This window comes from Pituophis catenifer, unplaced genomic scaffold (assembly GCF_029215685.1).
Source record: "Pituophis catenifer annectens isolate HBS135680 unplaced genomic scaffold, rPitCat1.0.hap2 SCAF_3, whole genome shotgun sequence".
In the NCBI taxonomy this organism is placed as follows: Eukaryota; Metazoa; Chordata; class Lepidosauria; order Squamata; family Colubridae; genus Pituophis; species Pituophis catenifer.
Genome location: NW_027256883.1, coordinates 108,416,227 through 108,432,575, shown reverse-complemented (window position 1 = coordinate 108,432,575; position 16,349 = coordinate 108,416,227).

Sequence of the window (16,349 nt, the reverse complement as noted above, 5' to 3'; positions counted from 1 at the left end):
GTATAGGGCCGTGATGGTGAACCTATGGCACGCGTGCCACAGGTAGCACACGTAGCCATATTAGTGGGCACATGAGCTCAGCTGATTTTCGGGCCTTCTGGGCCCACCCGAAGTAGGGAAACAGGTTGTTTCCTGCCTCCGGAGGGCCTCGGGGTGGTGGTGGAGGAGGTCATTTTTCTCTCTCACCTGGCTCCAGAGCCTTTCTAGGAATCTGGGAAGGGCAAAAACAGCTTCCCATCCCCAGAGGTCCTCTAGAGGCCAAAAATGGCCCATTTGCCAACTTTTGGTCCCATCAGAAGTTGACAAACAGGCTGTTTCTGGCCTTTGGAGGGCCTTGTGGGGTGGGGAAGGCTATTTTCATAATTCCCAGACTCCTAGAGAGGCTCTGGAGCCAGGTGAGAGAGAAAAATGGGCCTACTGGGTCATCGTGTGCCAGGAGCGGGGGGAGCAATTGCATGCACATAGAATTATGGGTGTGGGCACGCCCGTGCGTGAACCCCCACCCCCTCCTCCTGGCACACGATGGCAAAAAGGTTAGCCATCACTGGCCTACAGAACAGACTTGGTTCCCTCTCTTCTCTTACCAGGAAAGGAGGTTTAGCTCAGATGTGATCCCTGTGTATTAATTTCACACTTGAACCCTAGACCCTTGGACTGGCTGACAACCTTGACTCTGCTCTTAAGCCTTGGACCAACTGTACTCTTTTGCATGCTTGTCTTTGGAAAACACACTTTGTAGAATGAAATTCCCCCGAACATCCAGTTTCAGGAAGGGTTGGCAGAAATTCTGAAAGAGTTAGCAGATACCGAGGGTCTGGGCACAATTCAACAATTCAGCTGTGCTTGCAGGCAGATGGGCACTTATAACAACAAAAGATCAGTCTGAAGTCACAAACCTGTTGTCATGCCTGTAACACCTCAGCCCATATATATTGTTGAAAAAAACTCTAAGGAGCCCATGCAGATTGGGGGTGCAGGGCCTCCATTGACAGAGGCAGAAAAGGCACAGAGATGAAGAGAGGGGCTTTCCTTGTGCTGTGGGGACCAGGGACATCTGGCAGCAAAAGGCCCTGTAAGAAATCCAACTGAGCCCTCTTGGAAAACCGTTTAGTTTTAGCTGGACTACTAAATTGGGGGCATGTTCTGGCAAACCAAGCCCAAACATCATGTCCTCCTTCATCAAAACACCTAGAGCCATGATGGCGAACCTATGGCACGTGTGCCACAGGTGGCGCACGGAGCCATGTCTGTGGGCACGCGAGCGTTGCCCTAGGTCAGCTCCCGCACGCATTGGCCCCTGATTTTCGGGCCTTCCGGGCCCACTGGAAGTCAGGAAATGGGCTGTTTCCGGCCTCTGGAGGGCCTCAGGGGGGTGGGGGAGATAGTTTTCACTCTTCCCAGGCTCCAAGAAAGCCTCTGGAGCCTGGGGAAGGCAAAAAACGGGCCTACTGGACCCACCAGTAACCTTTTTGCCGTCATGTGCCAAAAGCGGGGGGAGTGTGGGGGGTCGCACGCACATGTATGGGAAGGTGAAGTGCAGGTGCGGGGGTGTATTGAATTATGGGTGTGGGCATGCATGCGTGCGAACCCCCCTAGCTCCCCCTGCTTTTGGCATGCAACGGCAAAATGGTTCGCCATCACTGACCTAGAGGTTTCAGTGTCATGGCAGGTACTAGATACACCCTCCAATCTTAATGCTCAAATCAATCAATGGCTGCCACTATGATGATACTGGAGCTTGGCTACAACACCATTGAAACATTATTTCCTTTTTCACTAATTTCAAAACAATTAGAACACCTCAAAAAAGCTTGGCTGCTTATCAGGCTGGACTTTAGGGGTGCTTCTACTATGTCCATTATTACCAAATGACCTTTGACTCTGGAGTGCGATGGAGTAGAACCATTGCAGGGCACATAGTGGGTGAGCATCATAGTGGGTGGGGTCCTTTCTGCAGGGACTATCTTGAAGTCACACATTTCAACAAGTGTCCATCTACTGAAATGACCACTCACAAATGATTTCAAAAACTCTGATCATTTCTTATTTTCTAGCACATGTCTGCTTTGTTTCATCTCTCTGGTGAATTACCATCCAATTTTACCATCCTATTTTGCCTGTGGAGAAATCCTTGGGACACATCTGTGTCAGGAACACAACACTGGTTAATTTTCTCAAGTGGCAATTTGCCCATGTCAAGGGTGGAACAGATCTATGTGACTCTCTCAATTATTGGAACAGTTCAGCTATGAGCAAGGTGGCCGAAAGATGGTCATCCTGTCTTCCTCTCTTCTCTGTGGGGAGGCCTTTTAACTCTAGCATGAGGACATTGAGAGAGTTACTGATTAGTCTTGTAACAAGAATTTTAAGGGAAAAGAGAATTACTGTTTCCAGAAGAACCTGAGAGAGAGTTGACTTTTTCTCTGGTGCTTCAGAATGCAGAATCAAAAGATGGAAGGTTTTCAACTGGACATTAGGAAAACATTCTTCAGTGAAGGGAGGAAAGATTAGAGAATGAACTGCCATCATTTTTTTCCTCTCATCTTTGGACTTCAAAGCCTGTACTTTATCCTCCCCATGGGCCTGAAAAAGGTAGTTAAGCTTTAGGCAGCTTCAGAAGAACATTGGCTCTCCTTGGAGATCTTAAGCTAAGTCTAAGAAATTTTAGAATGGTGCCACAAAGAAAAAATTAAATAAACCACCATAGTTGAAAGAGAGTTCAGATCAACTGTGATGCAGCAGTCAAGGTATTAGATGAGGAACAAGGAGACTTCCAGTTCAAGTCCAACATGGCCATTCCTGGGCGATGTCATGATACTTTCAGGTCCCTCTTGTTCAATATTATTTACAGATATTTCAAGCTACTGTTTGGCATCTTGTTTAAATGCTTCAGGACCCTAATGACAACTGCTTTGTTAGGAAACTCACTCCAAAAGTATACCTCCATATACTTCACTTAATAAACAATGTGAGATTTAGTCCAACATTTCTGGACAGCACCAGGTTACCCACTCTTGTTCATGAGTTTTCACTTCCCCTTTTTTATTTGAATTAATGTTTACTATTTGTTATCCAACTGGTAGGATCCCAGGAATTGTAAGCTACTTTTCAATATCCTATATGTGAGATGAAAAATTTATGGTTCTTTAATAAAAGCAGATGGGTGAGCCAATTTCACCATGTGAGAGACATTCTTGTTTCCCCATGTGAAAGCCATCAATTTCCCAAGAGAATTTCTACACTACCTAGGGGGTAGAACCATGGATCTCCTGAATATAGATGATTTGGCCATGAAAATTCCTTGTGAAGTTATTAGTGAAGTCTGATACCCATCTGGGACCCAATGCTCTCTTCCAATCATTTACTACTGCTTTTATCAAACTTAAGTGTCTGGAAGTGAAAGTTTTCATGGAAACAAGACTTCACTAAGATCAGATAAAGACACCCTAAAAACATGGAGACAAGAATGTTTTGAACAAGTTGCAAAAACTTGCCTCTTATTTTCCCCATCTTGTCCCAGGCAATGTAAATTAACCCAGAATATTGTATAATGTATGTCCAGGGAAGGAGCTAAGAAGAATTTAATATGACATTTTGGAAAAGAAGATTGCTACCTAAAAATTTCTCACCTGCTCAGCTTTTGTCCAAAATCTTTGCAAAGTTCCCTTCAATTAGTTGGAGATTTTTGTGCAAAAGCTCCTTGTTCTTCAATTGGAGCGCCTCTTTTTCTGACAAGAGCTTTGAAACTTCCATTGTCTTTCTGTAAATTATGAAGACCAGAAAGAGATTAATCCCCGTAGTACTTTTACTTGAATCATCAAACCTTTTCTTCAATTAAAAAATATTTAAAATACTTTCATTTGTGTGTGTATGTGTGTGTGTATGGTTTTTTTTTTTGTAAAAAGTTTTTTTTATTTTTAAAAACATGAACATAAAATACATCTTTTAGAACGAAGCATTGATCCGGTCATAAATTGGTACAATCACTGATTCATCTTTAACAACATCTCATCTCCACTAATTATCATCTTATAAACATAATAAAAAAGAAAATAAAACAGAAAAAACCAGCTCACCATAACTCACTCAAAATAATTACCTTTCTATTTTTCACCTCAAATCTCAATTTCCAAATAACACAATTTAATGTTTAACACAATTGTTTCCCTAAATTCTATCTATTTTATAATCCCATTATCTAAAAACCCATTTAAATCTTTAAATCCTAACTCAATATCATTTCATTATCTTTTTCTTTTTATTTGAATGAATGTATCTTAAAAATATAAATCATTACTATTATCTTAAGCAGTATCTTAACAATTACTCACAGCAAATCATCTTCATTACTATTTATCTCAATATAATTATCTTTAATTCTTTATCACAGCACATCTTCTTCATCTTAGTTCTCCTCTTTTACTTTTAATCCCAACATAATCATTTTTATTTTTACTGTTAAATCCAACATAATCATTTTTTACTGTTATTTCCAGCAAAATCATCATTATTTTTAATGTTAAACCCAGTATAATCATATTTATTTTTGCTGTTAATCCCAGCATCATCATCTGAATCTTACTGTCAAACCCAGTATAATCATTTTTGTTTTTGCTGTCAAACTCAGCATAATTCTCTAAATTTTACTGTTAAACTCAGTATAATCATTTTTATTTTTTGATGTCAATCCCAGCATAATCTTCTGAATTTTACTGTTAAACCCAGTATAATCATTTTAATCTCAACATGTTTCTTTAATTTTACTGTTATACCCAATAAAATCACCTTGTTTTATAATCATTACTTATTCATATTCAATAGCATTCTCATTCTCATCTTTATAACAATTTAACATTGAGACTTGCATCTTATATCGCACACATTCTTATATGAATTAATAAATTTCTGTTAACATAGTCTGTTCCTCTTATAATTTCCCTCTTTATTTCAATTTTTATATATCTATAACAAATTCCTCTCTTATTCATATTCATTTTTACTCATCTATAAAAACCTCCTTTTTATTATTACTTTCCATCTATATATTGTTTTTCCATTTTAGTCACATTATTTTTGTCTTCTTTTTTTTCCCAACCATGTGTATCTTGTTCCTCATTTCCTTGTCTGTATCACATATTTCACAATTTCAATGTTCTCAATTTTAATTCTTCTTATATAAGTTTATTTTTTTTTCTTACAACTGTTTCAAGCAAATTACATCAGTTTTCTTCTTTTGTTCCTGTGCCATTTGGCTTCTTCTGCTCCTGTGCCAATTAATACCAATTATAACAGTTCCGTTATATTTTCCCTTTCTTTTCTCCAAAGCCAAGCCGCCTGCAGACAAAGAAAAAACATCTCCACCGCCAAAGCCACACAGTTTATCTGTAGTACTCACAATGTTCCCAACAAAGAGTTAGTTACAATGTTTCTTTTAAACCAGAAGGTGTCTCTCCGCAATCCACAAATTCCATTAGTCACGCAAGTAGCCATTTTATTTCAATTATGTAGCATTCCTCATTGTCTCTCTCCTTCTTCTGTGTTTTTAAAAATAATAATTCTTTTTTTCTTTAACAGCCCAAGTCAATTTTAAAACTTTGCTCATTTTTTAAACCAAGTCTCAATGTTTATTTTTCGGATTTGTTCTATTCAAACATCAATTTTCTGTCGGGTCTTTTCCTTTTCTTTTAAAAACTTACATCCTCAAATCTTCTATGCCCCATAAATCTGCAGCCGATATTTTAAGGCTAGGGGTCTTACAAGTAAAATCATTACTCCAAATGTGTTTCGCACCTGGGTTGGTTGACACCCACCCGGCTTCAAAAGGCATTGTTCCTTCCAGGTTTCCTCCTGCACATCACTTAGCCCGGTTTGTCCCAGCTTCGTGGCAGCCGCCATGGCTGCCGCTCCCCACCGCCGACTCACAGAGGGTTCCCTCTGACCTCCGAGGAACTTGCCTGTTCCTCTTGGTTGTCTGAGGTACCCCTCTTTCTTTCCCGTCCCTACAGGACAGTTCCGGTCTGAAGACCCATCGGCAGCGGTTCGGCAGAACCTGCTATTTCCCCGGCTGTCTTGCCGCACCACCAAACCGGACATCCCTTCATTTGTGTGTGTTTATGTGTGTGCAAGTAAATTCAGTTTTGTTATTTCTACTATAATAATCAGCAATCTCTCTTTACAGAAAACAATGTTTTAACCATTTATTGGGTATGTTTACTAAGAAATGCTCAGTAAAAGTGACAAATTAGTACATTTTCATGGACTTTATATATACCTCCATGACATTCTTAATAAATTTGTTTAACTACTTCAATATTAAAGTTTGCAACACCGTATAAGAGTTGGATTGCTTAAGTATAAGTTAATGATTTTTAATAAGGTATTTAGCAAAGAAAGTCTACACACCCATGTTAACATGCCAGATTTTAGAGATGTAAAAAAATCAGACAAATATCTTCAGAATTTTTCCCACTTTAATATAACATATCGCCCGCTTGCCTTCCTTCACCACTTGCCCAGATCACATGGCGTCCGCGTCCCAACTGCTCTCCCCTCCTTGCCTGCTTGCCTGCCTTCACCACTCGCCTGGACTACGCAGCGCCCACGGCCGAGCTTCTCTCCACCTCCTTGCCTGCTAGCCTGCCTTTGCCCTGGCCTACCATGCAGCACCCGTGGCCCAGCTGGTCTTCGCCTCCTTGCCCACTTGCCTCACTCACCTGCCTTTGCCACTCACCTAGTTTTTGGTAAGTTGCTGTCTCACATGTATAGGGATAAGGGGCTGGGTGAGGGCCTTCCTCGTCTCCCCCTTTTGGGCAATTTTAGAAAGAAAGAGCTGGGAACTTAAAGCCAAGCACCCCCCGCAGCCCCTGCATTGCCCATCCCCACTGGCAGCTCTGGCTTGGGCAGTGGTTCGGCTTTCCTAGCTGGCTGTGATTCCCAAACCCCAACTACCCTGCCCTTCCTGCCACAGCTCGTGGCAGAGAGGAAAGCAAGCCAGGCTGAGTCACTGCTGCTCAGCCCCCTCCCCAGCCCACATCTCATCCCCACCCGGACTGTCTGCCGCTGCTGGGCCTTGCCTGCTGCAGCTGCCAATGGCCAGGGATCACAAGGCTGTGCCGCCCACATCGCCCCTTCACCAGCTGCCCTTCACTCACCTGCCCAGGTTGTGGGAGTGCCTGGCCTCCCAGCTGCCCCCCCACCCTCTGGAACAACAGTGGCAGCACACATAGCTGTGAGAGGAAGAGAGGCCAGATGAACCAGACCCAGACGCTTCCCGGCTCCCCTTGTCCCAGAAGCACCAATATTGCACTCTCCCCTCTCTGCTAGCAGCTGGCCCCTTCTTCACACAGGATCACTCGGCAGCAGGGAGGGGGAGGGAGAAGGGGTGGTTGCTAGCAGAGAGGGGAGAGTGCAATAGTGGTGCTTCTGGGATGAGGGGAGCTGGAAAGCGACTGGGTCCAGCTCACTCTGTCAGCCCTCGAGGCCATCTTGTTCTTTGGATCTTCAGGGCTACAACACTTAGTGCTGTGGGAAACTGGGAAAGGGGATTGCATGGAGTTGCGGGGATATCTAGCCATAATAACATTGCTTTCTCTGAGAGCCAAGGACATTTGGCCTGCACCTGGAATGGCGTGACTGGGAGGCATCTCCAGTTGGGATGGTGCATTGATTGGACCATGTGATGGACATGTGTGTGCATGGGAAGGAACTTGGATTTTCTTTTGGGTGTGGAAAACCTGGAAGCTTTCAGTTTCGGGTTTTTCCAGATGTGCCAATATGACATCTCTAATAAAATGGAACTTTGAGAAACTTCTAGCCTTGGAGTCTTTTTGTGTTGGAGGTGTTACTTGGAACCCTGACATTAACCCAAATCTCACAACCGCCTAATACCAGCCCACCCAGCCTAGGTTTTGGCTCAGCCCACGTTCACCTTCCCGAGCTAGGGGACCACATTGGCACTGAGCACACTTTTCACTTGGCATGAAGTGGATCGCACCTTAGCCTTCCCTGTCGGGTCCGGTCTACCGGGATGACAGCTGCTGCTGGAGCCAGAATGGGGCAGCACAAGGTCCGTTAGGCCAATCCAGTCTGGCATTACAAGGACCACCATTGGGACTGCCGAGACCCAAAACACACACCCTCAGCCACCGGTCCTCATTTGCCTCCCGCCGACCAGATCCCCTCTGGCTGGGCCTTCTATCCCGGCCAGGGGTGGGTTCAGGACCAATGGACACCAGCTCCAGTCCCGCCATAGGCACCGGCCCCACAGCCAGTATTGGCCCCGCAACTGGCTCTGCCAGCCGCTCCCCCTCCACAGTTTAGAGTGACATTTGACGGGACCGCAGGAATGCTGGCCTATTTCCTCAATCGGGTTTGGTCCCCCATTGATCGCTATGGGGACCAATATCAGACCGATCGGGACATGATTTTGGCAATTGCGAATGGCATGAATGAAGGGGAGGCAGCGGAATGGATAGCTGAACTACACTGTAGTTCAGGGCCCCTGAAGATGAAGGGGCCCCAGAACTAGAAGATGTGGACGAGTTTGTCCAACTGCTCCGAGGCTGATTCGAGGACATGGACCACCAGCTAGAAGTCGAAGCCCAGATCAAAGCGTTGAAGCAAATGGGCTGGCCCCTGAAAGAATTAGTGTGGGAATTCCAGAGGCTGGCTGGAAAACTGAGACTAGCCTGAACGCCTCCTCGTCTACCACTTCAAAGAGGCTCTGGACCCGGACCTCAGACAAGCATGCGGCATCGGGAGTTCTGGAGCATATACAAGCCTGATACAACACAGCAGTAGCCATGGATCTCGAAATCCACCCCCATCGAAAGCCAACTGCAGAGAAACCAGCAAAAAGAACTCTAGGCCGCTGAACTCCGGTCAAGCTGACACACCATCACCTGTGCCGTCCGGGACAATCAAGTGCTACCGATGTGGTCAACATGGGCACAGGGCATCAGACTATCTGCCCCTTACCCTAGTCCCTCAGGTCCAGATCCCCTCCGCACCTCAGGGGAAAAGAACACCAAGGAAGCCACCGGACAAGGGGAGAATTGCCAAACAGGCTAATAAAGTTCCTCTCCTTCCAACTGGGAATGAGGAAACTCCAACCAGAGAAACCCATCCACGGTCCACCGATGGGAGCAGTGGAGATGATGACCCAGTGGTAAGTGAATCCATCTACCCCTTCACTATCAAAAACCTGGATTGTAGTGCCGGAAATGGGAGCCCAAGGGGAGGTAGAGGCCGTCATAGACACTGGCTGTACCAGGTGCCTAATCAGCCTCCCCATAGTCCAACAGCTAGGGATAAGCACGCCCCATCCATTTTGAGCAGGTCAATGGACGCTGATAGGCGGAGCCCCTGCCACCTTGGTCACAGAACTTGTTAGACTGGAGATGGGCCACCACCAAGAACTCATCAGATTCGTCGAAGCTCCCAAAATGACAGAGTCGATTATATTGGGCCTTGCCTGGCTAGACAAATGGGGACTGACCATCATGTGGGAAGATGGCTACCAAAAGCTGCTGCCCATCAAACCAGATAGGTTTAGGTTTTAGGTTTTATTTGATTTATATACTGCCCTACTCCCGAAGGACTCAGGGCGGTCAACAGCCACAAGATAAAACACATAAATACAAAATTTAAAAGCAAAATAAAACCGAATTAAACAATGGTGCTGCGAATGCAAAGATAGTTGCATTCACAGCACCATTATTATTATTATTATGAGTATTTGTTGCTTCAATGTTTTACTGGCTTTGAAAGCCACCCAGAGTTGCCTCTAAGTGAAATGTATGGCAAAGAAATCTAATAAATAAATAAGTAACAACTTCAGTGTTTCAAAATGCTCTAAATAGCACTGCTTCAGCAACACTGACCCCAAAGATCTAAAAGTATTTATTGTTTGGAGGAGAATTTTATTTAATGTTTGTTTAGTAGAACCTCTGACCAATACAGTTGATATTATCCCATGTTGCTCCAAAAATATGGCACAATATTGATATTGTTCTATCATTTAGTTATTTGATTTCTTCAATGCTGGTCAGATAAGAATCTCATACTTAGCTGTTACATAGAAATCATACATTGTCCTGGAAGCCTGATACAAAGGCAGCATCAAGATGAACTTTCAAACGGCAGCCTGAATCTGCCATTAAGGCAACTTCCTGTCTGAACAAGAACTGCTTGGCATTTATGATGCTTTCATAGCTTCTCAAGGAGATTAACAGATTAACAGAGTTGGAAGAGACCTTGTAGGTCATCTAGTCCAACCCTCCACCCAAGCAGGAGACCCTACACCATTTCTGACAGATGGTAGTCCAGTCTCTTCTTGAAAGCTTCCAGTGATGAAGCTCCCACAACTTCTGAAGGCAAACTCTTCCATTGGTTGATTGTTCTGTCAGAAAATTTCTCCTTATTTCTAGGTTGAATCTCTCCTTGATCAGTTTCCATCCATTATTATTTGTCTGGCCTTCAGGTGCTTTGGAGATTACTGCAATGTAGTGTATGGGATTATTTTAGAAGATGATTTAGACATTTCAAGTAGTCCAAAACAAGGCTACTGACTGGCTGGTATGTTCCCATGTAGCCATGGCTGGTATGTTCCCATGTAGCCAACACTTTATCCCTTGACTGATGGTCAGTATGCTTTAGGGCCCAAAGCAAAGTGTTTCTGCTGATCTTTAAAGATCTGAATGGTTTTAAGTTATGGTGTTTCTAAAAGGAAGGAAAAATCTTTCTCAGTTGTAGGGACCCTTACATACAAGACCTTCTCTCTTGGGAAAAAAACCAATGTGCTGATGACTTTTTAGCTTTAGACTAAAGGATTCTTCTTCTCCCAGTTTTAGATTTTATAAAGTTTCTGCTACAGGCACTTCTCGACTTACAACCAGTTGCTTAATGACTGTTTGAAAATGCAATGGCCCTACTGGGGAGGCTGCTTATGACCTGGATTCAAAATTCTGACAGTCAGCCTCCATGATTACATGACCAAACGTTTGGTACTCAGCAGCTGGGCCACCTTTACAGCTACTTGCAGTATCCCATGGTCACGTGATCTCATTTTACAATGAAAACTGGATTTACTTCTGGTTTTGGGAAAAGCCATACCCAGAGCATTCATTTAATGACTGGTGCACAACAGATCATTTTACAACCATCACAACCTATGACTGTGGTAGGCAGGCTACATTATGGTCATAAATTGAGGACTACCAATATTGCTTTAAAGAATCTACTTATTAAAGTTAATGTAACTCTTAAAATTAGTGGCATATATTTTGGGTTTTAAAAATATCAGATTATTTTAAGGCAGTGGTTCTCAACCTTCCTAATGCTGCGACCCATTAATACAGTTCCTTATTTGTGGTGACCCTCAACCAGGGGTGGGTTCTAAATTTTTTTACTATCGGTTCTGTGGGCGTGGTTTATTTTGTGGGCGTGGCTTGGAGGTCATGTGACCGGGTGGGCGTGGCTAGCTGGTCATGTGACCGGGTGGCCATGGCTATGTATATAGGGACTACTCAGAGGGCTGAAAAAAGTCATTTCTGACAGATCCTTGCCTGGTCCTCACACTTATGACCATCCTCACATTTATGCCCGTGCAGCATTTTTAACAACCATGTCACTCATTTCAAACTGCTTCTCTTCAACATGGTATAAGATAGGGCAAAAAACATAAAATGTGATGACAGTCGTAAATTCGAGGACTGGTCAAAAGTGCGAGGACCAGTCAAAAATAACTTTTTCAGCTCTCTGAGTACTCCATGTGCACAAAAGGACTACCCAGAGGGCTGAAAAAAGTGATTTCTGTCCTCGCACTTTTGACCGGTTTTCGCACTTATGACTGGTCATCATTTATGCCCATTGTAGCATTCTTAGCAACCGTGTCACTCATTTCACAACTGCTTCTCTTCACCATGGTGACAAGATAGGGCAAAAACGTAAAATGTGAGGACAGTCGTAAATTCGAGGACTGGTCAAGGTCATTTGAGGACCAGTCAAAAATAACTTTTTCAGCCCTCTGAGTAGTCCATATGCATAAAAGGATACAGCAATAGAGAGGGATGAAGGAAGGGAAGGGAAATTAGAGTAGGAGGGAGAGTAAGAGAGGGAGGAAGAGAGGAGGAGAAGGAGAAAGGAAGAGGAAGTAGGGAGGAGAAGAAGAGGGGGAGGAAGAGAAAGTAAGAAGGAGAGAAAAGAGAGAGGTGGTAGGTTTGAGGAGAAAGATTGCTGTACAATAAAAAAGATGAAAGGGAAGAAAGCCAACCCCAAACAAATATAAAGATATTAAGATAACGAATGAATTGTTAAACTTTAAAGAATAAAAGAGAACAAATATGAATAAATAGCAATAATTAGAAACACACATACAAACATACAATGTATTTTCTCTGAACAGAGTATTTGGCCGGTTCACAAATTTAACCAGTGTTTCAGTCATTTCAATTAAATTTACAATTTCTATATTTTCTTTTTGCCATATTTATTCCTCATCTATTTTTTTAAAAAACCAATATTACCCTTCATCCTCATCTCTAATGTTAATCAAATTCAATTTTTCCCTTCTATTCTATATTATAGCCCTTCCCATTGTCATCTATTTTTATATCCATCCTCACATTGGTTAATTATGTAATTATGTAATACAGTTGTTTAATACAAATTCAACATTTTAATATAAATCAATTAGTTATATAACTATCTTTTTTGTATATCAATCAATATGAACATGAATATTCCAATTATTTCCATGCAATCCAATTTCTTACAGATCAATTTTTTTATTTTATTTTTTTATTTTATTTTGAATTTGTATACCGCCCTTCTCCCTGAGGACTCAGGGCGGTGAACAGCCAAGTAAAAACATCAAGTACAAATATTAAAATACAGTTAAAATATACATATATAAATTTGGCCCCATTAATTAAAAACAATAAACAAAACACTTAAAAACACTTTAAAAATTAGGCCAGCCCGGCTTGCTGGAAAAGGAAGGTTTTGAGGGCACGGCGGAAGGCACCGAGGTCTTGGATTCTCCTTATCTCTGGAGGCAATTGATTCCAGAGGGTAGGTGCCCCCACAGAGAAGGCCCTCCCCCTGGGGGTCACCAGCCTGCACTGTTTGGCTGATGGCACCCCGAGGAGGCCCTCTCTGTGGGAGCGCACAGGTCGATGGGAGATCATCGGTGGCAGCAGGCGGTCTCGAAGATAGCTAGGCCCTATGCCATATAAATTAATTATATTTACCAATAATAATAAACCAAATAATTTCCCCCCTATATTCCTCCAAACCACAACTTAACCATTTCTGCTTTCAACACAATATACAATTAATAGTATCTCAATTATTACAATTCCCTAGTTAAATAGAGCTTTTTTTCTTTTATGTTTTAAAATCTTGAACTCTCCTCTTTTGCCCTAAATTTCCCATTGTTTGCACCTACCTTTTTTGGTGAGGAGAAAGAAAAAGAAAAAGAAATCTCTCTTCCTGCCTCATTTTGTCACGTTGCAACAGAGCCTGCTTTACTTTCAGTTTCCTTTTAGCTAGGGGAAAAAAATACTCCAGCAGCTTGCAAAACAAGAGCTTGCAAAAGAGCCTGCGCAAAACAGCTGAGAGCGAATCAGCTGAGAGTCGGAGGCCGATCTAATCATGCTAATTAACCTATGCTGAAGCTGAAAGAGGCTGTTTTTTTCTATTTTTGCAGGCACCGGTCTTCTCATTTGTTTTCTTTTAACACTGATCACCTGTAGGGCGGCCCTTTGAAGCCCCGCGGCAAGAATTTAAACAGTTTTTTCCCCTCTAGCCATCAGCTGGGACTCAGGAGGCAGCAATAGATTGGGAGTGCGCGGGGTAAGCAAACAGATCCAACAGAGGCAGAGGGTGAGGGTGAGTGAAGGCGTGGGGGAGGGGGCAAGAGAGGGCTTTGACGACCCCTGTGAAATGGCCGTTCAACCCCCAAAGGAGTCGCGACCCCCAGGTTGAGAACCGCTGTTTTAAGGAATTAACAGAGAGGTGTTAAGCTCACATGAGGCCAAATAATTATTTTCTAAATCTGCTTAGCCCTTCAAACTATCATATTACAAAGTCCTTGTTTATTGCAAAATTTGGTTACTGGTTAAATTAAAGCTACAATTTAAAAAAAGCATTTGCCTTTCACTTGTTTTTTTTTCCAATCATGAAAAATACAGTATTGAGCCAGGCTAAGATTCAATATTGGGATAAAACTCAAATATTAGAAATCCAAATCTTTGGTCAAGACAGAAGTGCCTCTTCCTTGCCAAGGTGCTGAGATGACAAACGGTATTTGACGTAGGTACAGAATTGTAAAATGGCAAACTGACCCTAAACAGATACATTCTGTTGTTTAATGTTTATTGCATCCCAAATGTCATGCATATCCCTGGATAAGGGGTGTTGCTTCCTTATTGCCCTTGAGGCGTCTTCTAGCCTCTTATCTCCTTTTGTTATGTCTTGAGCTCCAGAGCTGAAAACCTGAGCCTGTGGGAACAGGGCTGTTATGTCTTTCCTAGAGATAGATTAAAGGGTAGCTTCTACGTGTGAAATGCATCACTCTCTGTAATAATTTTGCCTTTAAACTGTATAAATACATGGCCAGAAGAAGCCATCGGCGTTCAGACTTTTTGTTTGCCTTTGGGCTGTTTGAACCGTGCACAATAAACTTTTTCCTGCATTGGAGAGCTTGGCCTAGTCTCGTTTCATTTCCTGCAACAGCTGGCGACTCCGGCCGGGACTAGGTGCAAGGCGATATTTCGCTGAGGACCGTTTCGACCCCTCGGGACCATCGGGAGATCGCTCCTGAACATTCTCCAGGTGCCACGGGGATACGTCTCCGGGAGACAGGAGCGATAGCCCTGTGGGACCGACGGTGCTCTGATCGAGTCCAAGAACCCTGCGGTGCAGGAAAGGTGGTCTGAACAAATTCCTAGCCAGGAATCTACGGAGTGGGAGCGTTTTAAGTGAGTATATTGTAAAAGAATTGTACCTGCTTCATTTGAAAGCAGACGGAGGGAATTGATCACTCCCTCGGACTCGGGGTGTCTACCCTAATGAAGTCCATGTCAGGTTGTGTGGGTGGTTAAGCCGTCGCATTTCTCATTAGTGGCCGTGAGTTTCCGGGGCTATGAGTCGACGGCAGTGTGGTAGAAGGGATGGGGTTCAGAGCGTGCCAAATACTCCGTTGGCATGCATGTTAAAAGGCTTTGACAAGTATTTTAGCAACCCTTCCTATCCGAAAGGATCAAAGGATCAATTAAAATTCTTATGTAAACATGTGTGGCCACAAAGGGAGATGGGCTGACCCCCTCCCCCTCAGGGATGGTTAAGGGAAGGAACAGTGGATAAGTTGTGGGGAGTGATTGTAGTGAATCAGGATAAATATCCTGATCAATTTCAATATATTGATCAAGGGGTGAGAGCCCTGTTGAAAAAAGCTGAGGATTTATTGCAATGTAGGGCTGAAACAGTCGGGTTATGTGTATCTGAGCAGGCAGGAAAAGTAAGGGGGCTGCTGGAGGGAGCGGAGGAGGAAATCAGAGGCGTATGAGTGATCCTGGCGTGAAGTCAAGGGAAGTCGTTCGCCTAGAGGTAGCAGTCAGAGTGCGGGAGAGGGGGATGAGGAGGATGATTTGGAGGCTGTGGGGGCTGTAGGTGGAGAAGAAAGAGCAGGAGGTACGGATGAATAAAAAGGCTGGTTTGTTGGCAGGGGCACTGCGAAGTGGGATGCAAGGGGGGTTTTCTCCCCCCCCCTTCCCTTGGAGGGGAGAAACAGAAAAAGAGATGCTTTTTGTTCTTTTAAAACTTTTTTTCTCCTTTCTCTCACCCCCCACCCCTCCTCCTCTTTCTGTGAAGCCTCTTTCATTAACATATGAAAGCTATGCAGATACATTTTCCTTTCGGCTCTGAATACGTTTTATTTTTATTTTTTCTTTTCTGGAAATTTTTGGAGGTTTAACAACGCTTAATTAAACCTGTACTCAAGATCCTGTTGCTTCGCCAGGCTGGGTTAGCAACATAATTTTACATTGGATGTTTTAAATTTCTGGGGTTTTAAATTGAGCCAAATCCATTTAATATTTTAATTATTTTAAATTGGTGTTTGTCTTGTTTTTTTTTAAACAAAATAGGCTGTACACCGCCCTGAGTCCTTTGGGAGAAGGGTGGTCTAGAAATAAAATTACTTGGGAAAAGGAATGCCCAAGACAGATGGTGAGAAGTAGAGGGATGAGAAGAGCGGATTTTGGTCAGGGATGCGTGGGCAGCTCTCTGGGAGAAGGGGAGAGCAAGGACAGAGGAGAGGTTTGAGTAGAAGGTTGGACAGACAAGTT